The sequence below is a fragment of the Pseudophryne corroboree genome, chromosome 5, assembly GCF_028390025.1.
Source record: "Pseudophryne corroboree isolate aPseCor3 chromosome 5, aPseCor3.hap2, whole genome shotgun sequence".
Classification (NCBI taxonomy): Eukaryota; Metazoa; Chordata; class Amphibia; order Anura; family Myobatrachidae; genus Pseudophryne; species Pseudophryne corroboree.
Window position 1 is genome coordinate 449,259,555 of NC_086448.1, and position 22,722 is coordinate 449,282,276.

Here is a 22,722-nt window from a genome sequence, read left to right on the forward strand (position 1 = left end):
GGCTTTCTGGCACCTGAGACAAAGACAACTTAGTGCCCACCTTCTCCCTTCCCAGTAGATAATAGTCTCATAGTCTCACTCTACCTATATGACCATCATATAATACAGAGAACATCAAAGTAAGCACCATACAATAAAGTATTGCAGTGACTGCAATATAATGCAGAGAGCATCAAAGGGACCGCCATATAATACAGAGAGCATCAGTTACCTCAATATAATTCAGAGAAAAATACAGTGACCACCATATAATACAGAAAGAAATCAGAGACCACCATTCAATATACCAAGTGACCGCCATACAATACAAAAAGCATTGCAATGAGTGCCATATAATAATACAACACCACAACACCAATGATCGCCATAAAATACAGAGTACATAAGAGCAACTCAGCATGTCGCCTGGAATGGGATACGTTGGACAGCAAGCTATTGATGCATACATACATTATATATATTGTACATACTGGATATATATATATATATATATATATATATATATATAGTCTCCAATGGTTTAAAAAGAAATCCAAGCCATGCATAACACTACAGGTTTTTTAAATATATTTATATAGAAAGAAATACATTTCAGTATAATGTTGGCAGCATATCAATGTTCCTGGATCACTCAGGACTCCGTGCATGGCTTGGATTTCTTTCCAAATCATTGGGGACTATGCATTTGGGCACAGGTACACAGGCAGATGATTATATTTAATTGGAGTGCCAGATTTGGATTTGACTTTATGTCTGTGTGTATATACATTTATACACACACACACACACACACACACACACACACACACACACACACACACACACACACACGTGACACACACGAATGCAGAACCAGCGGGCGTAGTTAGATCTTTATGGGACCTACAGCAACATTTAGAAGGGGGCCCTCCGGTTACATTAAAAGACTTTCCCCACTGCCACATTAATATACTCACAAAACCCCAACAGCCCCCCTTCCCCCACAGTGATATTAGTAGATCTCCCCACTGCCACATCAGTGACATGAATAATTCAGTCACTCCCCTACCCCTGTCACGCTGACATTGGTATCCCCACCTTAACACGGTAACAGATGTCACAATGATCTGGAGCTCCAAAGCTCCAAAATACTCACACAGCTAGTCCTCCTTCATCAGTACTCAGTTATCACACTGGCTGGTAGGTTCCCCACCAGTCAGTCACCAGCAGAATGTCATTGAGCATGTCTCCGGCTCCCGGCTCTCTTCATAATACTGTGTGCGCCGCCGCAGTCAGTGAGCCAGGCTTGCGGCTGCACAGTGAAGCAGAGCTGAGCAAGATTCTCAGCGCTGCTGAAGGGTGATAAATAATTGATCATTATCACCTTTCACTTGAGAGGATTACACAAATGCAAATCCCACCGGCGGCGCAGGGAGGACTTGTGAAGCCTTCCACTGCACCGCCATTTGTATTTGATGTCCGTGCTGAGCTTGCCTGGATGGGCGGCCAAGGGGAGTGTTTGTGGTGATCAGGGACGTGCAGTCAGGGGAGGCAGGGGAGGCAGTGCCTCCCCTGTCATTACTGATTAAAATAATATAAAGAAGATACTTATGACACATATTCTGTGTCATAAGTATTTGCTTAATATAATCATCCTAATCATTACTCCGAGTCCTGTGTAAAATGTGTTTGGGAGGCACCGATCGTGGTGCCTCCCTGTCAGATAGGGAAAGGTATGGGAGCGGGCGCGGGCGGGGCCTAGCAATGGGCATTAAAAGCCCATTGAAAAATCATGGGAAAGCGGCACCATTAGAGGTGCCGCTTTCACACAGGGAAGTACTTTCAACCCATGAAAGCACGCCCCTGTCAGTGAGGCCACAGTGATTGGCCAGTGGATCCGTCACTGGATCCGATGTCAATCACTGTTGTGGGCACGGCGGAGTTGCGGGCGTCAGCGGAGGTGCTGGCGGCGTGGGTGCAGGTGGCGGGGGTGCGGGTGGCGTGGGTGCGGCAGTGCGGGCGGCGTGGGTGTGGGCGGCGTGGGTGCGGGCGGCGGTGCAGAGTTTGAGCAGTGGAGCGGTACCAATTAAAAAAATGGCGCCTCAGCGTCATTTTTTCAATTCAAGATGGCCGCCGCGAGCCAATCACGGCTCGCAGCGTCATAGCCCCACCTCCTCCGGCTGACTTATATAAGTCAGCGCAAGGGAGCGGCTGTCAGTCCGACGGCAGAGGAGGAGCAGAGAGGAGCTCCTGAATGCAGAAGATGCCGTGGAAGTCCTGGATGGGCGGCGGCTATGCAAAAGAGCTTAGCAGCCGCCGCCCACCAGGTGAAGATGCTGGAAGCCCTGGGGAAGGCGGTGGCCATGCAAAAGAGCGTTAAGGCTGCCGCCTCCCAGGTGAAGACGTCAGAGGAAGACACTGGAAGCCCTGGGGAGGTGGCTCCCCCCAGGTGAAGACGCCGGAAGCCCTGGGGAAGCGGCGGCCATGCAAAAGAGCTTAAAGGCCGCCGCCCCCAGGTGAAGACCCTGTGCAATAAAACTTATTTTTTAAAACTCTGTGGTGTTTTTATTTTAATATTTTCTTTACAGGTGGACAACAGGTGCCAGCAGGCCATTTATGTCTGGGCATGTTGGCACTTGTGGTTCTCCAAGTGCCAGCATGCTGGGGCAGGCTTGCTGGGACCTGTAGGCTACCTGTAAAGAACAATATTACTATTCTTTACAGGTGGACCACAGGTGAGAGCGGGCCATTTATGTCCGGGCATGCTGGCACTTGTGGTTCTCCAAGTGCCAGCTTGCTGGGGCAGGCTTGCTGGGATCTGTAGGCCACCTGTAAAGAACAATTTTAACAATTAATCCCGCACCCACCGCTACCAGGGGTGCGGGGCATAGCACTGGGCTATCAGCCCAGTGCTGGTTATTGCTCGGGAGGGGGAACCAATTTTTATTTTTTGGGGTCCCCACTTCCGAGAAATTCCAGCCCTGGGCTGACTAGTTTGGGGGGGGTAGATTAATGCTATGGCAGGGGGACCCCATACCGAGTGTCTCCCCTACTATGGCATTACCCCCCCTGGCTGGTTCTGCCTGGTGCAGGTTTTACGAATATAGGGGGGGGGCTACGCTTGTTTTTCCCCTTCTATGGGGGGAGGGGGGGATGTTAGCTGCTTGTGCCTCCCCAGCCACTGACCTCACCGCACGCCACTGGTGGTGAATGGCTGTTCGGGGGTTTGGTAAACGGGGCTTCAGATGGCCACGGGACTTCCGGATGCACTGTGGGCCTATTTTGATGAGGGGGCCTGGAGCTGCAGCTCCATCCACCCCATTGTTAATCCGGCTCTGACTAGGACAACAATGAAGGTGACTCCATAACATTTCTTCCATTGTTTCTCCATGTCACAGAAACATTGCATGTGGGTTACAGGTGACCATGCTAATCATCTCTCCTTCACTTCACAGTAATGTCATTGTTAGTGATACATTATTTGGATCAAGCATCAAAAGGAAACTTAGATATAAGGGTCTGGCCGGCATATCACTTATTGCATGATGACCTTGTGCCTGCGCTGTATCGTATGTAGATGGAGCATTTGGTTTTGCTAATGACTTACATAGACTCCATAAGAGGGCATGCCGACATAGCATATTGTTGAATGTTAACATGTATGATCTTAAACTCCATCTATAAATGTTCTGTTGCGAGAATTCCAATATGCTCAGAATATTGCTACTGTGACAGATGATTTAGTATATACTAGCTGGAGTACCCGGCGTTGCCCCGGATTTTAAGAATGTCTGTTTACAAAAATAAATTTAAATATTAAACACACAGTATAAACAACATTGTAGATAGCTGAATACCTGTGCTTTGCTATGGGATGAGGATGGTAAATTATAATGATAGTTTGTTAATTTACGTTGATTGGAGATCTAGTATATAGGTATATCTTGCTTCACTGATGCACTGTGTAGTGGCCACACCCCTTTTTGGTCCCCCAAGGGACCCTGCTCTTCCTACTATAAAACTCTCAGTCTGTGGCTTCCTGCTGCCTCCATTCCCCTCCTCACATCATGTCACTGGCCCTGTCACATGCAGCCCTGTCATCACTGAGATATCATGCATGTCTTGATATAGTGTGTGCTGCTGGCCCACCCCTAGGGGTGCTAGTGGTGTGTTACCCCCACAGTGTTTGTTCCCAGAGTGTAAGTCATATGTGTAGCAGGTTTGGTGTAAATTGCTCCAGGCATTCCAGAGTTATGTTGACTGCTGAAAAACTCTGTGCTGCTGCTTCACCCCCAGGGGTGCTAGGGGTGTCTTACCCCCACAGTGCTTGTTCACAGCTTGCAAGTCATATGTGAACCAAGTTTGTTGTAAATTGGTCCAGGCATTCAGGAGTTATGCTGTCTCCTGACATACTCTGTGCTGCTGTCCCTCCCCTAGAGGTGTCTAACCCCCACAGAGTTTGTTTGCAGTTTGTAAGTCAGATGTGTACCAAGTTTGGTGTAAATTGCTCCAGGCCTTCCACAGTTATGCTGTCTGCTGACATACTCTGTGCTGCTGTCCCACCCCTGGGGGTGCTAGGGGTGTCTACCTCCCACAGTGTTTGTTCCCAGATTGTAAGCCATATGTGTACCAAGTTTTGAGTACATTGCAGGAGCAATTCCAGAGTTATGCTGTCTCCTTATATACTCTGTGCTGCTGTCTGCCCCCCTAGGGGTGCTAGGAATTTCTAATTGTTTTAGTTGCCTCCGCCGTGTTTTAATACATTTGTATGTAAAATTTCACGAACGTCGCTTGTAAACTGTAAACTGTGAATTTGTATAGAAAGAGAGAAGGATGGATTTTCGCTTTTATATAGTAGATACACTAAAGGTGCATACACACGGAGCGATATAACTGAGCGATTTTGACTATATAGTCAAAATCGCTCAGAAAGTTAGTGCAGATCGCTCCGTGTGTATACAGGCAGCGATAGCGATGCGCGTCCCCGCTAAGTCGCTATCGCTGGGAAAAATAGTCAGTGCCGGCAAGTCAATTTTGGCTATGTCGCTGGTAAAGTTAGTTAAAATCGCTAGAGGCCAGCGATTTTTCCCAGCGATAGCGATGTTGCAGGCGGCGGTGGTGCGGGCGGCGGCGGGTTGCGGTGGCGGTGTGGGCGGCGGCGGGTTGCGGCGGCGGTGCGGGCGGCGGCGGGTGGCGGTGTGGGCGGCGGCGGTGCGGGTGGCGGTGTGGGCGGCGGCGGGTTGCGGCAGCGGTGCTGGCGGCGGAAATTTACCTTTCTCTTGCAGAGTTTGGCAGCGGAGCGGTACCAGTTTCAAAAATGGCGCCTCAGCGTCATTTTTGAAATTCAAGATGGCCGCCGCGAGCCAATCACGGCTCGCCGCGTCATCGCCCCGCCCCCTCCCGCTGACTTATATAAGTCAGCGCGAGGCAGCGGCTTTCAGTCCGACGGCGGAGGAGGAGCGGAGAAGAGCTCCTGAAGACGCCGTGGAAGTCCTGGATGGGCGGCGGCTATGCAAAAGAGCTTAGCAGCCGCCGCCCACCAGGTGAAGACGCCGGAGCAAGACCCCAGAAGCCCTGGGGAGGTGGCGCCCCCCCAGGTGAAGACGCCGGAAGCCCTGGGAAGGCGGCGGCCATGCAAAAGAGCTTAAAGGCCGCCGCCCCCAGGTGAAGACCCAGTTTAATAAAGGATTTTTAAAAGAATGTGTTGTGTTTTTTTTTTTATATTTTCTTTACAGGTGGACTACAGGTGCCAGCGGGCCCTTTATGTCCGGGCATGCTGGCACTTGTGGTTCTCCAAGTGCCAGCATGCTGGGGCAGGCTTGCTGGGACCTATAGGCCTCCTGTAAAGAACAATATTACTATTGAAAGGCTATCAGCCTCCCATCCACCGGCCCACGGATGGGGGGGACAGCCTCGGGCTTCACCCCTGGCCCTTGGGTGGCTGGAGGGGGGGACCCCTTGATTTAAGGGGTCCTCACTCCAGTGTACCCCGGCCAGGGGTGACTAGTTGGGGGGGGTAATGGCACGGCCGCAGGGACCAATATAAAAGTGTCCCCCGGCTGTGGCATTATCTCCCTGGCTAGTGGAGCCCGGTGCTGGTTTTAAAAATACGGGGGACCCCTATGTCTTTTGTCCCCCATATTTTTTAAACCAGGACCGGACGCAGAGCCCGGTGCTGGTTGTCTAAATATGGGGGAACCCTACTCATTTTTTCCTCTGTATTTTAACAACCAGGACTGGCTCAAAGAGCCCGAGGCTGGTTTTACATAGGAGGGGGGACCCCACGCAAATTTTTTTTTTAACTTTTAGCTATTTAAATACCAGCCACCCTGTAAATTCATCCTATATATGACACTCATCCCCTTATTTAAATGAGATAGTCAAAATCTCCCATAGCCAAAATCTCTTGCATAGTTAGACAAAATCTCTGGTAAAGTTAGTCAAAATCTCCTACTGCCAGTTCAAGGGAAAAGTTAGTCAAAATCTCTCATAGCCAAAATCTCTCCGTGTGTATGCACCTTTAGAGTTTACTTTGATATGTGACTGTCATACTTGGCAACATTTTATAACAAGTTCCAGGGATGCTTGGTGGCTGAGCCCAGTGCATGGTGGAATGTCATGTGCGGATCTGTCTAAGAGGACCTTGGTGCACTATAACTCCCATCGTGTCATGTTTACTGGACTTCATTATAATGTGACGATTGTTTTTAATTCATGTTAATTATTCATGTTCCATACATTTTCATTTATACCACTTAATGTGCGCATAACACAGTGTTTATAGGGCCTAATTCAGACCTGATCGCTCGCTAGCGTTGTTTGCAGCGCTGCCATTAGGTCAGAACTGCGCATGCGTATGCACCGCAATGTGTAGGCACGTCGCACAGGTACAAAGCAGTTCGTTGCTTTGCGATGGGTTTGTGCAAAGAATCCATTCGCATGGGCGATCGCAAGGAGATTGACAGGAAGAAGGCATTTGTGGGTGTCAACTGACCATTTTCTGGGAGTGGTTGGAAAAACACAGGCGTTCCCAAGCGTTTGCAGGGCGGGTGTCTGAAGTGAATTCCGGTCCCGGACAGGTTGAAGTGATCGCAGCGGCTGAGTAAGTCCTGGACTACTCAGAAGCTGCACAAAATCTGTTTGTACCGCTCGGCTACACATGCGATCGTACACTTGCACAGCTAAAATACACTCCCTGGTGGGCGGCGACTATGTGAACGCAGGACTGCAAAAAACAGCGAGCGAGCAATCAGGTCTGAATTGGCCCCATAGATCCTCCAGAAACCCCATGGGGCTGTATTACTGGTCCATGTCAGGTTTGGCCATCCAAGTGTCAGGTCAAATTGATCAATAATCCTGGGCCGCAGCTCCAGAGGCGGGATGGGCCTGCGTGTGGCTAGCTGTACAGTGGAGACATCGGATAACAGCCCATGTCCTCTCATGCTTTACAGTGTTTAGTTGCAAGATTGGTGGTGGTGGTGGTGGGTGTTTGGTAGGCTAAAGCACTGGGGCTCGTTACAAATACTGGAGTCTATTTACTAAGCCTTGAAGAGAGATAAAGTGGACGGAGATAAGTACCAGCCAATCAGCTGCTAACTGTCATATTATAGGATGTGTTTTAAAAATGACAGGAGCTGTTTCGCTGGTACTTTATCTCCATCCACTTTATCTCTCTCCAAGGCTTAGTACATAGACCCCATTGTAGACCCCCACCTTCCCTGTCACAATTACATGTGTTATATATAAGGGTGTAGCTACCATAGGTGCAGGGAGTGCAGCTACTATGAGGCCCAGTGCTGAGAGGCGCCACCTTCCCTGTCACAGTTACATGTGTTATATACAAGGACATAGCTACCATAAGTGCAGGGAGTGCAGCTGCTATGCAGAGCTGAGAGGGGCAACCTTCCCTGTCACAGTTACATTTGTTATATACAAGGGTGTAGCTACCATAGGTGCAGGGAGTACAGCTAGCTACTATGGGGCCCAGAGCTGAGAGAGGCCACCTTCCCTGTCACAGTTACATGTATTATAAATAGGGCGCAGCTGCCATAGGTACTGTGACTGCCTACCAGTGCAAAACCTCACCTACTGGTGTGATCTCCACCTCCTGTGACATGATCCTCCTGCTGGGGCTGTGACTGCCTACCAGTGCAATGCCTCACCTACTGGTGTGATCTCCACCTCCTGTGACAAGATCATCCTGCTGGTACTGTGACTGCCTACCAATGTAATGCCTCACCTATTGGAGTGATCTCCACCTCCTGTGACATGATCCTCCTGCTGGTGCTGTGACTGCCTACCAGTACAATATCTCAGCTACTGGTGTGATCTCCACCTCCTGTGACACAATCCTCCTGTTGGTGCTGTTGTTACTGCCTACCAGTACAATGCCTCACCTACTGGTGTGATCTCCACCTCATGTGACATGATCCTCCTGCTGGTGCTGTGACTGCCTACCAGTGCAATGCCTCACCTACTGGTGTGATCTCCACCTCCTGTGACATGATTCTCCTGCTGGTGCTGTGACTGCCTACCAGTGCAATGCCTCACCTACTGGTGTGATCTCCACCTCCTGTGACAAGATCCTCTTGCTGGTGCTGTGACTGCCTACCAGTGCAATGCCTCACCTACTGGTGTGATCTCCACCTCCTGTGACATGATCCTCCTGCTGGTGCTGTGACTGCCTACTAGTACAATATCTCAGCTACTGGTGTGATCTCCACCTTCTTTGACACAATCCTCCTGTTGGTGCTGTGACTGCCTACCAGTACAATGCCTCACCTACTGGTGTAATCTCCACCTCCTGTGACATGATTCTCCTGCAGGTGATGTGACGACCTACCAGTGCAGTGCCTCACCCACCGGTGTGATCTCCACCTCCTTTGACACAATCCTCCTGTTGGTGCTGTGACTGCCTACCAGTACAATGCCTCAGCTACCAGTGTGATCTCCACCTCCTTTGACACAATCCTCCTGTTGGTGCTGTGACTGCCTACCAGTAGAATGCCTCAGCTACCGGTGTGATCTCCACCTCCTGTGACACGATCCTACTGCTGGTGCTGTGACTGCCTACCATGCTGCATTAGCCTTGCTTACTACCACTGTGGGTAATGCTAACAATTTGCTTAAGCCCAATTTGTGTTGGGCCCCACTTACAGCTGACTTACTCCAACCTACATGAGGCCACTTTTCATATATTTCCAGGCCAGGGCCACTTTACGTTCCCAGTCCGCCCCTGCCTGGCATGAAAGAAATGTGAATGATAAATCAATGTAAATGTACCAGGAGGTATTGACAAGCCTTTATAACATTATCTTATACTGTGAATTTCTTACCCTGTTTCCAAGACAATTAATTAATTTAACTTGTTAATTAAGTGAAAGGAAGACATTATATTTTCCGGGAGATGTATCAAGCCATGGAGAGAGGTAAAGTTGAGTATTTGTCCAAATCAAATGAAGCTTCTAACTACAGGTATCATTTCATATACTGTGCTAGATAAGTGACAGCAGATGATTGGGTGGTTTGGACATCTGCCCTTTATCTCTCTCCAAGGCTTGATACATCTCTACAAAAGTGCTGTATATAAAATATATGTCTGGCTGCTATACAGCAGGCCAGGAGCACCAGCAGGACAGTTGAGTAACAGTCATATCAGTAATAATTTGCGGACCCTGTGAAATTAGCATTCAGTAAAGACGGGAGACTCAGTCAATGAATACATAAAAATTTTTTAGTTTATGTTCAAATATAAAAAGTTTATTAAGTGGAATATTTAATAAATAATATTTGTGAGACATCTCCAAAAACAGTCGGTTTTGGGGGCTGCCCACAAATATTAACCAGCCCCTGAATGTATGTATTGGGGACTGCAATGGATATTTGAGATATCTATTGCGTTCCTCTTATTTTGAACACAAAGGCAGCCACCAAAAGTTTCTACGGCAGATGGTAAACTGTGAAACTCACCAAGCTCCAGAATGCAAAGCATTTCTGAGCTTGGCCTGGCAGCAAATGCCATTTCTAAATGGCTTTTGTAGCCTGTGGGCTACATTGTGCAATAATTCCCAGGAGAAGGATCCTTGGGATCCCTCTGCATTACTGCCTGCTCTTTGTCTGACGATTGTACATGTGAACTAGCACAGCCGGGGTCTAGACCCAGAAGTAAAGTGATCGCATTAGCAATTATTTTACTTCTTATACATTGCAGGGACGGGCATGAGATTGGTACTCATTATGGCATAAAAGCTACACCTCTGGACTCACAAAGAGTCATCCTTCAGCACTCAGGAGAGGAAAACCCCCTTGGGGGGAAACCTCTGGGGAACCATGGCCTCAGGATCGCCCTTCCCTCTGGGCATTAAGAGGTGTACTAGTAGAGGGGTCATTATGCTATCCCAGCACATGGGATCTCCGTGGTTGTCCTACCGATTGCGGGATCCCAGTACTGAAAAGACCGACAGGAGTAAGGGGTGTTCTTCCCTCGCCTCACCCCCCTATCCCTGCCTGTCCGCAATCTAACCCTAACCTCCCCCCTTTGTGCCTAACCCTCCTGCAGAGGTGCCTAATCCTAACCTTCGTCCCTGCTGCCTAAACCTAACCTCCCTTCCCTGCAGCCTAACCACTCCCGGGGGTGCCTAACCCACCCTACCCACAGCCTAACCCTAACTTCCCACCGCCCGCAGCCTAACGCTATCCTCCCCCCACCCACAGCCTAATCCTAACATCCCACCTGATGCCTAAACCTAACCCTCCTTTCCCTGCAGCCTAAAAACCCCTGGGGGTGCCTAACCCTAACCAACCCTACCCGCTGCCTAACCCTAACCTCCCCCCACCCACAGCCTTAACGTAACCCCCCGCCTGATGCCTAAACCTAATCCCCCAGCCTAAACCTAACCCTCCCTCTCCCGCAGCCTAACCACCCCCGGGGGTGCCTAACCCTAAGCTCCCCCCACCTGCAGCCTAAACTTAACCCCCCGCCTAATGCCTAAACCTAACCCTCCCGCCTGATGCCTAAACCTAACCCTTTCTCCTATGCATCCTAAACTCCCCCGGGGGTGATTAACCCACCCTATCCACAGCCTAACCCTAACCTCCACCCACCTGCAGCCTAACCCCCCACCTGACGCCTAAACCTAACCCCCCCACCTGATGCCTTAACCTAACCCTCCCTCCCCCGCAGCCTACCAACTCCCATTCCCTCCATGCCTGATGCTTAAACCTAACCCCCCTTGCCCAGCCCTAAACCTATGATCGTGGGGATACGGGCATCAGTATCCTTGCCCATTCGGAGTTCCAACGTCGGGATTCTGAAGAATGTCAGGATCCCAGTGTCAGTATTCTGACTGCCGTAAACCCGACAGCCGGCATCTTTACCGCATCTCCTAATAGGTATTGCATATGTCCCAACATTTGGAGCATGTGTCTGCAGCTCTCCTCCCAGGGCAGCTATTCAGGGATCACCCACTGCGTGTAGATGAAAAGAAAGAGATGAAAAATCATTGTTAGTGGATGAACAAGCAGAGAGACAAACTGCAAACAGTGGTGTGGTTGTGTAGAGAGAAAAATCTCTCTATGTAAATATGTTACTCTAACTACCGAGGACACGGAAAATACCTAAAATAAGGACAATTATCCCAAAGGGCCCATTGTTTTTATACAATACACACATTGGGGTGATAAGTTCTCTCTTGTAGTAATTAGTGGGTACCTTCAGAAAAGAAATTTGACCAGTAAATAATAAAATCTATAAATTGCTAACATTTAGGGGTCAATCCAATTAGGTACGAGTTACCATTGCTGCAACGTTTCAACAGCATCCAAACTCACACCCTTCGTGGCCAGATTCAGCCTATGGGGCTACCGGAAAGTGCGGCTGTTGTAAGACAAACTCGCACCTAATTAAACTGACCCCTTAGTTGTTAAATGTGATAAAATAGTAAAATATAATGGTGTAATTGTGGGCCTGATTCAGTTGTGGTTGTTAAAGCGATCGCTACTGCAATCTTGCCGTTCACAATTGCATCGTGAGCCTGAGCAGCCGTAGGCTGAGCAAGTCTCCTAGACACAGGGGGCTCTCCAGCAGCAACACAGGTCGCAATGGGAAATTTTTGCACGCACATGGAACGGCGTTTGAACAGACCTGACACGCATGTATACAGTTAGCCACCCCCGTTACCACCTCAAACGCTGACTTCCTGTCAATCACCTTGCGATGGGATCCTCTATGTGAGCTTGATTTCATTTCGTGCGCAGTGCAGCTTACACACATGCACAGTGAAAAAGCATTGAGCCACTTGGTGCAACAGGAGCTCTGCGTCCGCATCTGAATCAGGCCCCCTGAGCGGTAAGGAGAAGGACCAGTGGCGGATTCAGCGGGGGGGCACCAAGGCACGTGCCCCCCCTGTCGTTTAGAAGAGTGTTTTAAAAAGATAATTTAAATAATGCTCCCCCGGCCGCATCTACCTTGGTGGTCCAGTGGTTTGTGCGGCTGGCTGCTGCTGCGGCTGCGCTCTCACATTCACTGTCAGGACAGCTGCGGGTATGGCCCGCCTTTCCTCTGGTGACACAGCGTCGTGGCGGGCACCCTCATGGAGCAGTGAGAGGCACTTCTGCAATCTCAGGTGTCTGAGCGGCCACCAGTCTCCAGAGATCACTGCCGCCGCAGCCAGAACTATAATCATAGTCCAGGTGAGGTGACCGGGGTGCGGGTGCTGCTGCGCTGGGGGTGTGCAGTGCACCGGACCAGGGGATGGCAGGGGAGGCCATGTGTTTCTCCAGTCTAACTACTGCTCACTCCCCCTCAGTGTGTCAGTGTGACAGGAGATGATATATATATATATATATATATATATATACATACATACTTTATGTCTCATTAGGGTTGGTATAAATATGTGTTCTGTGTTATGATCACTTCACTTGTGTTTGGCCCTGAGGACGGGGTTTACCCCGAAACATGTCGGCTTCACGACACTAATAAATGGGATTTTTTTCTATCTGACAAACAAGCCTGATGAATGCCGCCGTTTTCTTCAATATATGCTGGTGATTCTACTTCACATGGATGGCACCGCAGCAATTGCACTGTAAGGGGTTTGAGGAGTGCCGGGACTGTGTTTGGATATATATACATACATATATATATATATATATAAAAATACATATATCTATAGATAGAGATAGAGATAGATATAGATATAAAATGTTCCAGGGATGCGGCACTCACGGCTAATGTAACCAGACAACCAGACCTTAAGGTGATCTCAACATTTCAATTTCTATTTGAAATTTTCATCAGGAGATAAACAAAAGTGACCATAAAAATCTTACCTTATATCCCAGACACCCGCTATTATAAAATAGTAGATTGGTACCCTGTTATAGACGTGGCAGAAACATCAAGGACAGTGTGGTTAAAACGGATGTCACGGGCTCTTTGGATCAAAAGCAGCCACATTTTCTTACAAAAAAAACAGGGAACTACAAGTGTCTGGGGTGCATAATTTGTGGGTACCTTGAACAGCGCAATACTTTTCCCACCCGCATACTGGCAAACTGTTAAAAATCAAACAGGTCTTTACATGCAGCTCTACCCACGTTGTCTGTTGTATCAGGTGCCCATGTGGCCTGGTATATGTGGGCAAAACAGTCAGGATATTTAAAGAAAGAATGGCCCTGCACCAGACTTGCCTGCTTTCCCGGAATGGCCGGGAGGCTCCCGAAAATCGGGTGACCCTCCCGGCCCCCCGGAAGAGCAGGCAAGTCTCCCGATTACAGGGGTCCCCCCAAGCCCGGCCGCCCACTTAGCGAGTAAAGTGGGCGATCCGGGCAGGCGATGACGCGATTCTTGTTGAATCGCGTCATCGTAGCTACGCCCCCTGCTGTATAATGCCATAATAGCGGCATTACACAGCGGGGGGCGGGGCTTACACGACACGATCCCCATAGTCATGCCTCGGTCCGCCTCCGCCACGCCCCCGGTCCGCCTTCGGCCCGTCCCCCTCTGCACACACATCGCAGCCCGCCCCCCTGCCGAACCGACCTGGCTGCTCTCTCCCGGAGAGAGCAGCAAAAAAGTCGGTAAGTATGCCCTGCACCGCAGGAACCATAAGCAAGGCTTGTCCACACTTCGCTACAAAATGATCGATGGGGTCCCCGAACAGGTACGAGGAGGTGACAGAGCAAAACTGCTCTTACAGAAAGAAGCTAGTTGGATTTACAATCTCAATACCATGCACCTGCACAAATTAAATGAACAACTGAATTTGAACGTATTCATATAAATATCCAGCATTCATGTTCTGTAATATCTGCTTATTATAGGTTAGGATTACTATCTAGTGTCTGCTAGGAACTATGGAGCTCAATATGCATAATAGTGTTTTTCTTCCTTTTTCTGTTTATTTCTAATCACTTAGCAACCAGACTCCGGTATGCTGACGTCACATAGGCGCGACTGGGCACAGTACGGACGCCAGCGTCGAGAGTCTGGACGTGGACTTTTTGCACAGGGTGTTTGGGATATAAGGTAAGATTGTTATGGTTACTTTTGTTTATTTTCTGATGAAAATTTCAAATAGAAATTGAAACGTTGAGATCACCTTAAGGTCTGGTTGTCTGGTTACATTAGCCGTGAGTGCCGCATCCCTGGAACATTTTACATATTATCTATGAGGGCACCTGGCGCTGCTGTTTATTGGTATTAGGAGAGTGCCACATTTTGAACTATATATATATATATATATATATATATATATATATAATGTAATTATATTTTAATTTTTTTTAGCTCCAGCACCTGAAAGGGGGCACAGTCCCTCCTTTACTGGGTTTGGGTTATGTGCTCCCTGTGCTGCACTGGGTGCGGACATACTTACTGGTCCACTAGTGAGGGGTATGTGTTTGCTGCACTCCTTGAAGGGGGAGGGGCAATGTACTGGGGATAGTAATGTGCTCGCTGCATCGGGCAGTACAGATGGTGTAGTGGTTAGTATTACTGCCTCTGAGCACTTGGGTTCCATTCCCTGTGTGTAGCTTGTATATTCTCCTGTACTTGCGTGTGTATCCTCCGGGAACTCCGGTTTTCTCCCACAATCCAAAAATATACTGGTTAATAAATTGGCTCGTGACAAACATGAACTCTAGTGTATAATAGTGCATGTACAAGGACAGAATAGATGGGCCAAGGGGTTCTTATCTATCCACTGCCTCTCCCTGTCACCCACTGCCTCTATGTCTCTCACTGTCTCTCCCCATACCCTCACCCTCTGCTTCTCCCCTGAGTCACTATATCCCTGTCAGCCTCTCCGGTCATCCTCTGACTCTGCAAGGCATCACCCTCTCCCCGTCACCCTCTGCTTTACCTTGGTACTCACTGCCTTTCCCTGTCACTCTCTCCGTGTCACTTACTGCCTCTCCCCGTCACCTCCCTGTCACCCACTGTCTTTTGCCGTCACCCTTTCCTATCATCCGCTGCCTCTCCATCTCCCACTATTTCTACCTGTCACCTTTCTCTTCTGCCACCCTCTTCTTGTCACCCACTGCCTCTCTCCATCATACTCTAAGTCGCCCACTGCCTCTCCGTGTATATAGAAAAGCAGTCTGAGATTGAGGTGAGGAGCTGAGCAGTGGTGGGTGCGGGAAAAGGGGTCAGGAGGTGAAAGAAAGGACGGTTACTCGGAGTCTAGAGGCTGGGAAGGGGAGCCTGGCTGTGACTGGTGAGGGACTGGGTGAGGACTGAGGAGGAAAAGGTAGGCATGAGCATTGGAATGGATGAGGAATGGTTAGAAAGTGTGATGAAAATGAGGGCATTGCTTTTGAGGCCATGACCCTTGTTGCGGATCCACACCCACTTTTCCAGGAGCTCGCGTGCCTTTGGCACACATAAAAGAATACCCCAACCCCCTCTTTCCTTGTAATGGTGCCCCCCCTGTCATTTTGTTCTGGATCCGCCCCTGAGAAGGACTCTAGGGAAAGGACTATGTCACCTTTATTATATGTAAAGATAGGGAAACAGTCACTTGTTACAGCTCCAATTCACATCATTTATACCATTCTATACCATTTCATCATTTGGTTATTCTATGGGGGAGATGTATTAAGCCCTGCAGAGTGATAAAGTGGAGAGAGGTAACGTACCAGCCAATCAGCTCCTAACTGCCATGTTACAGGCTGTGTTTGAAAAATGACAACTAGGAGCTGAATGGTTGTTAGTTTATCTCTCTCCACTTTATCACTCTCCCAGGCTTTGTACACCTGCCCCCAGTTCATTGATATACTGTAAATGTCAGCCATTTCACTATCTCCCCTGATCTGTATTGTTCTTCCCCCGATCTGTATGTTCTGTATGGGATCCGGTCTCTAGGTCGACAGTAACTAGGTCGACACTATCTAGGTCGACCACTATTGGTCGACAGTAACTAGGTCGACAGGGTTTCTAGGGCGGCAGGGTCTCTAGGTTGACATGTTCTAGGTCGACAGGTCTAAAGGTCGACATGAGTTTTTTACATTTTTATTTCTTCTTTTTTTTAACCTTTTCATACTTAACAATCCACGTGGACTACGATTGGAACGGTAATCTGTGCTGAGTGAAGCGAGGCACCCTGCCCGAAGCATGGCGAACTAAGCAAGTTGCCCCCTTCTGCATAGTTTGTATTGTCCGCTCTCCCCCACCATAGACCCTATGTTTTGTACTGTGCTCTCAATACCCCCCATCACACACACAATTACACAAGTATGGTAACTTACCTAGTGCATGCTATTCTCCAGTCACTAATTCCTCTGCGACCCCTCCCGTCGTCTTCAACTGACACTTTGCAGATCTCTTTGCCGGTCACCCGACACTCTGCAAATCTCTTTGCCAGAACTTTGCCAAATGATGATCTAAATAACCAAAATTTCCTGGTCAGACATACTATGTGAATTTCCTGGTCAGACATACTATGTGTATAATTATACTACAGGTTGAGTATCCCATATCCAAATATTCCGAAATACGGAATATTCCGAAATAAGGATTTTTTTTTGCGTGAGACTGAGATAGTGAAACCTTTGTTTTCTGATGGCTCAATGTACACAAACTTTGTTTAATACACAAAGTTATTAAAAGTATTGTATTAAATGACCTTCAGGCTGTGTGTATAAGGTGTAGTGATGTGCATCGGAAATTTTTCGGGTTTTGTGTTTTGGTTTTGGATTCGGTTCCGCGGCCGTGTTTTGGATTCGGACGCGTTTTGGCAAAACCTCCCTGAAAATTTTTTGTCGGATTCATAGAATTTGGGGGTCATTTTTATCCCATAGTATTATTAACCTTATTAACCTCAATAACCATAATTTCCACTCATTTTCAGTCTATTCTGAACACCTCACACCTCACAATATTATTTTTAGTCCTAAAATTTGCACCGAGGTCGCTGGATGACTAAGCTAAGCGACCCAAGTGGCCGACACAAACACCTGGCCCATCTAGGAGTGGCACTGCAGTGTCAGACAGGATGGCAGATTTAAAAAATAGTCCCCAAACAGCACATGATGCAAAGAAAAAAAGAGGTGCACCAAGGTCGCTGGATGGCTAAGCTAAGCGACACAAGTGGCTGACACAAACACCTGGCCCATCTAGGAGTGGCACTGCAGTGTCAGGCAGGATGCCACTTCAAAAAAAATAGTCCCCAAACAGTACATGATGCAAAGAAAAAAAGAGGCGCAATGAGGTAGCTGTGTGACTAAGCTAAGCGACCCAAGTGGCCGACACAAACACCTGGGCCATCTAGGAGTGGCACTGCAGTGTCAGACAGGATGGCAGATTTAAAAAATAGTCCCCAAACAGCACATGATGCAAAGAAAAAAAGAGGTGCACCAAGGTCGCTGGATGGCTAAGCTAAGCGACACAAGTGGCCGACACAAACACCTGGCCCATCTAGGAGTGGCACTGCAGTGTCAGGCAGGATGGCACTTCCAAAAAATAGTCCCCAAACAGCACATGATGCAAAGAAAAAAAAAGGCGCAATGAGGTAGCTGTGTGACTAAGCTAAGCGACCCAAGTGGCCGACACAAAGACCTGGCCCAACTAGGAGTGGCACTGCAGTGTCAGACAGGATGGCAGATTTAAAAAATAGTCCCCAAACAGCACATGATGCAAAGAAAAAAAGAGGTGCACCTAGGTCGCTGGATGGCTAAGCTAAGCAACACAAGTGGCCGACACAAACATCTGGCCCATCTAGGAGTGGCACTGCAGTGTCAGGCAGGATGGCACTTCAAAAAAATAGTCCCCAAACAGCACATGATGCAAAGAAAAAAAGAGGCGCAATGAGGTAGCTGTGTGACTAAGCTAAGCGACCCAAGTGGCCGTCACAAACACCTGGCCCATCTAGGAGTGGCACTGCAGTTTTCTAGCGAGAGGATGCTTCCATCCTCATGTGAATCTGAACCACTAGCCATGAACATAGGCCAGGGCCTCAGCCGTTCCTTGCCACTCCGTGTCGTAAATGGCATATTGGCAAGTTTACGCTTCTCCTCAGACGCTTTTAATTTTGATTTTTGGGTCATTTTACTGAACTTTTGTTTTTTGGATTTTACATGCTCTCTACTCTGACATTGGGCATCGGCCTTGGCAGACGACGTTGATGGCATTTCATCATCTCGGCCATGACTAGTGGCAGCAGCTTCAGCACGAGGTGGAAGTGGATCTTGATCTTTCCCTATTTTACCCTCCACATTTTTGTTCTCCATTTTTTAATGTGTGGAATTATATGCCAGTATCAATAGCAATGGCCTACTATTATATATACTGCGCACCACTGTAATGCACCACAGGTATGGATGGATAGTATACTTGACGACACAGAGGTAGGTAGAGCAGTGGCCTACTGTACCGTACTGCTATATACTATATACTGGTGGTCAGCAAACTGTGCAAAACTGAAATGCACCACAGGTATGGATGGATAGTATACTTGACGACACAGAGGTAGGTAGAGCAGTGGCCTACTGTACCGTACTGCTATATACTATATATACTGGTGGTCAGCAAACTGTGCAAAACTGAAATGCACCACAGGTATGGATGGATAGTATACCTGACGACACAGAGGTAGGTAGAGCAGTGGCCTACACTACCGTACTGCTATATACTATATACTGGTGGTCAGCAAACTGTGCAAAACTGAAATGCACCACAGGTATGGATGGATAGTATACTTGACGACACAGAGGTAGGTAGAGCAGTGGCCTTCTGTACCGTACTGCTATATATTATATACTGGTGGTCAGCAAAATTATGCACTGTACTCCTACTATATACTACAATGCAGCACAGATATGGAGCGTTTTTCAGGCAGAGAACGTATAATACTGGTGGTCACTGGTCAGCAAAACTCTGCACTGTACTCCTCCTATATAATACTGGTGGTCACCAGTCCCCACAATAAAGCAGTGTGAGCACAGATATATGCAGCACACTGAGCACAGGTATGGAGCGTTTTTCAGGCAGAGAACGTATAATACTGGTGGTCACTGGTCAGCAAAACAATGCACTGTACTCCTCCTATATAATACTGCTGGTCCCCAGTCCCCACAATAAAGCAGTGAGCACAGATATTTGCAGCCACCTGAATAAAACTGAGGACGCCAGCCACGTCCTCTCACTATCATTTCCAATGCACGAGTGAAAAATGGCGGCGACGCGCGGCTCCTTATATAGAATCCGAATCTCGCGAGAATCCGACAGCGGGATGATGACGTTCGGGCGCGCTCGGGTTAACCGAGCAAGGCGGGAAGATTCGAATCTGCCTCGGAACCGTGTAAAATGGGTGAAGTTCGGGAGGGTTCGGATTCCGACGAACTGAACCCGCTCATCACTAATAAGGTGTATATGAAACATAAATGAATTGTGTCAATGTACACACACTTTGTTTAATGCACAAAGTTATTAAAAATATTAGCTAAAATTACCTTCCTGCTGTGTGTATAAAGTGTACATGAATCATAAATGCATTCTGTGCTTAGACTTGGGTCCCATCGCCATGATATCTCATTATGGTATGCAATTATTCCAAAATACGGAAAAATCCGATATCCAAAATACCTCTGGTCCCCAGCATTTTGGATAGGGGAAACTTAACCTGTACTACATTTTGTTACGTACTTTCATTTTTATTCATTTGCAATTTATCTATGTTATTGACTTTTTATCCAAAACTTACTTTCTCATAGAGACCCAAGTTATCTGCTCCAGGTTTTAGCTTCCCTAGTGCTAGGACCATGTTAGTATCATACACTGGGCCTAATTCAGACCTGATCGCAGCAGCAAATTTGTTCTCTAATGGACAAAACCATGTGCACTGCAGGTGGGGCAGATGTAATATGTGCAGTGAGAGTATGGTAACTTACCTCCTGCATATTATACTCCAGTCATTGCTACCTCTGCGACCCCTCCCGTTGTCTTCAACTGACACTTTGCAGATCTCTTTGCCGGTCACCCGACACTCTGCAAATCTCTTTGCCAGATGATCTAAAAAACACAAAAGACTATCATTAAGCATAGTACTAGTTTAAGTACAATACAATATCCATGAGTCAACCAGTTTCCCAATTATCCTTAAACCAAACAAGATACTTTCAAAGTTATCAATATCCCATTTATCTATTTTATTAACTTTTTCATCCCAAAGCCACGATCCTGCCTCATAGAGAGCCAGGTTACCTGCATCCCCTGTATGTGTGCTTATCCTCCATACTGCCCTCTTTATTTCTGTAACGCTACATTTTTATTCCTAAATATGTTGTTCCTTCCTGCGCTTCTCCTATGTATGTGTCCTTGTACCTGTATTCCCTGTTCTGTCTATCTTGTCTTGCCTTTCAGCTGACTATACTGCACTCTGTCTTCCTTACCCCCCCCCCCATCATACCCTGCTATGTAGGCCTCACCTCCTCCTACCTGTCTTTCTGCATGGATACTGGAAACATCAGCAGCTGTAGATAGAATGTTACAGGAAGAAGCATTGTGATGTCACTGGCTAGTGATGTCACAGGCTAGGTGTGATGTCACAGTAACCAGCAGCAAAGCTACAGAGTTACAGCTATCTTACATATACATTTTCTACATCAATTACAACTGGATATACATGAGTTTCTAGTTTAAAAAAAATGAGACTAGTGTAGAAAATGAAGTATAAGGCAATGTTGTACAGAGTGCCTCAATATATAGGTAAAGGGAAAACATAAGTGACAGGAATTCATAGACTAAATCACCACTTATATTTTATAAGGAAATTAAGCTCTTTATCTAAGAGACTGAATTAATCATTTTCTGCTATGTGTGTGTGTATATATTATTATTTATATATATATATATATATATATATATATATATATATATATATATATATAGAGAGAGAGAGAGAGAGAGAGAGAGAGAGAGAGAGAGAGAGAGAGAGAGAGAGAGAGAGATACTAACTATACTATCCCATTAAACCAGGAAACTCATGAATTATACAGTTTCTGTGGCTGACAAACAAAGAGGAGGAAGGGGGGTGCAAATCCCCACCCCCAAATTCCCTTCCGCACACTGAAAATTACCTGTAACCATCCCTGAATCTATCTGGTAATAAAATTCAGAGAATTTGTCACAAATGTTTGCAAACACATGTTTAAGCTGCTGGCCACTTCACGGCTTCTCTGATACAGCAGTCCTAACTACTTAATAGCAGTGCCCACATTGGGCCATGTAATTTGTCACAGTACGCCTCATGATAAAGGTCAATACTAAAACATTTCCAGACAGAGAGCTAACTTACCAGGGAGCCACCCCCAGGATCTCCCATTGGCACTACAAGGAACAGCATGCCTTCCAAATGCTGCTCCCATTCAATGCCTCATGCTCACAAGCAGACAAACAATTTGGAAGCTGCTCAATCATACCTGGAGATAATTATATATCAGGTGCTGGAAGGGGGAGGGGTCATAGACAGACAAACAAAGAGGAGGAAGGGGGGTGCAAATCCCCACCCCCAAATTCCCTTCCGCACACTGAAAATTACCTGTAACCATCCCTGAAGTTTCTGTGGCTGTCTGATCTCAAGTCTGCATTTCACCTGCTGTAATCTATCACAGAACCTGTGTAACCCATGAGCGTATAAAGAGGAGAAGAAATAAGATTTGTCTTTTTTGTGGTGCACTACAAATGTATTATTCAATACCAGCGTATAGAAAACTGTAAGGCGGGTCCGCAAGGGGACATTTACAGGGAATAGGTAATGACATCCACTCAACTTGTTCACACCCACTGGACATGTTGGAAAGAGGTTGAGTGGACAGTGAGCGTGGCTGTGCCCTGTGGCACCATTGTACCGACAATCAGACTGCTGAGAATGGAACCTGGAGGGTACATAACTTTTCGGTTTTCATTTAATCTCATGACACTCCACCCAAAGCTTCTCTTCTGGTTATCCTATCAACTAGGACCAGTGCCAGATTAAAGTCCACATGGGCCTGAAGCTGAAATTTATGAAGGGCCTATTGTGTGCTGCCTCAAGAGGTGTGTCCAATAACATGAGGGTGTGACTAGTAATGTGGCTGCATGGTCTATATAGGGTGTGGGCCTTTGCCATGGGGTGTGGCTAGCACCATGGGGGCCAAACACTTTGGTTTAACTGAAGGGTCATTCCATGTCAAGTAGACCACCTCCCAACTGACCATCTCCAATTTTAATAACGTGTTACATGAAAGATGGCATATATGTGACAC

At 47.4% G+C, this 22,722-nt stretch overlaps 1 long non-coding RNA gene across 1 annotated transcript; it reads right to left on the reverse strand.

The window, feature by feature from the left end:
• Positions 1–11,178: 11,178 nt before the first annotated feature.
• Positions 11,179–20,484, reverse strand: LOC134929120 (uncharacterized). Its single transcript, XR_010178299.1, has 3 exons — positions 20,368–20,484; positions 16,729–16,863; positions 11,179–11,445 (listed from the first exon to the last, which is right to left on the reverse strand). It is a non-coding gene; the product is annotated as an uncharacterized LOC134929120 (long non-coding RNA).
• Positions 20,485–22,722: the final 2,238 nt, after the last annotated feature.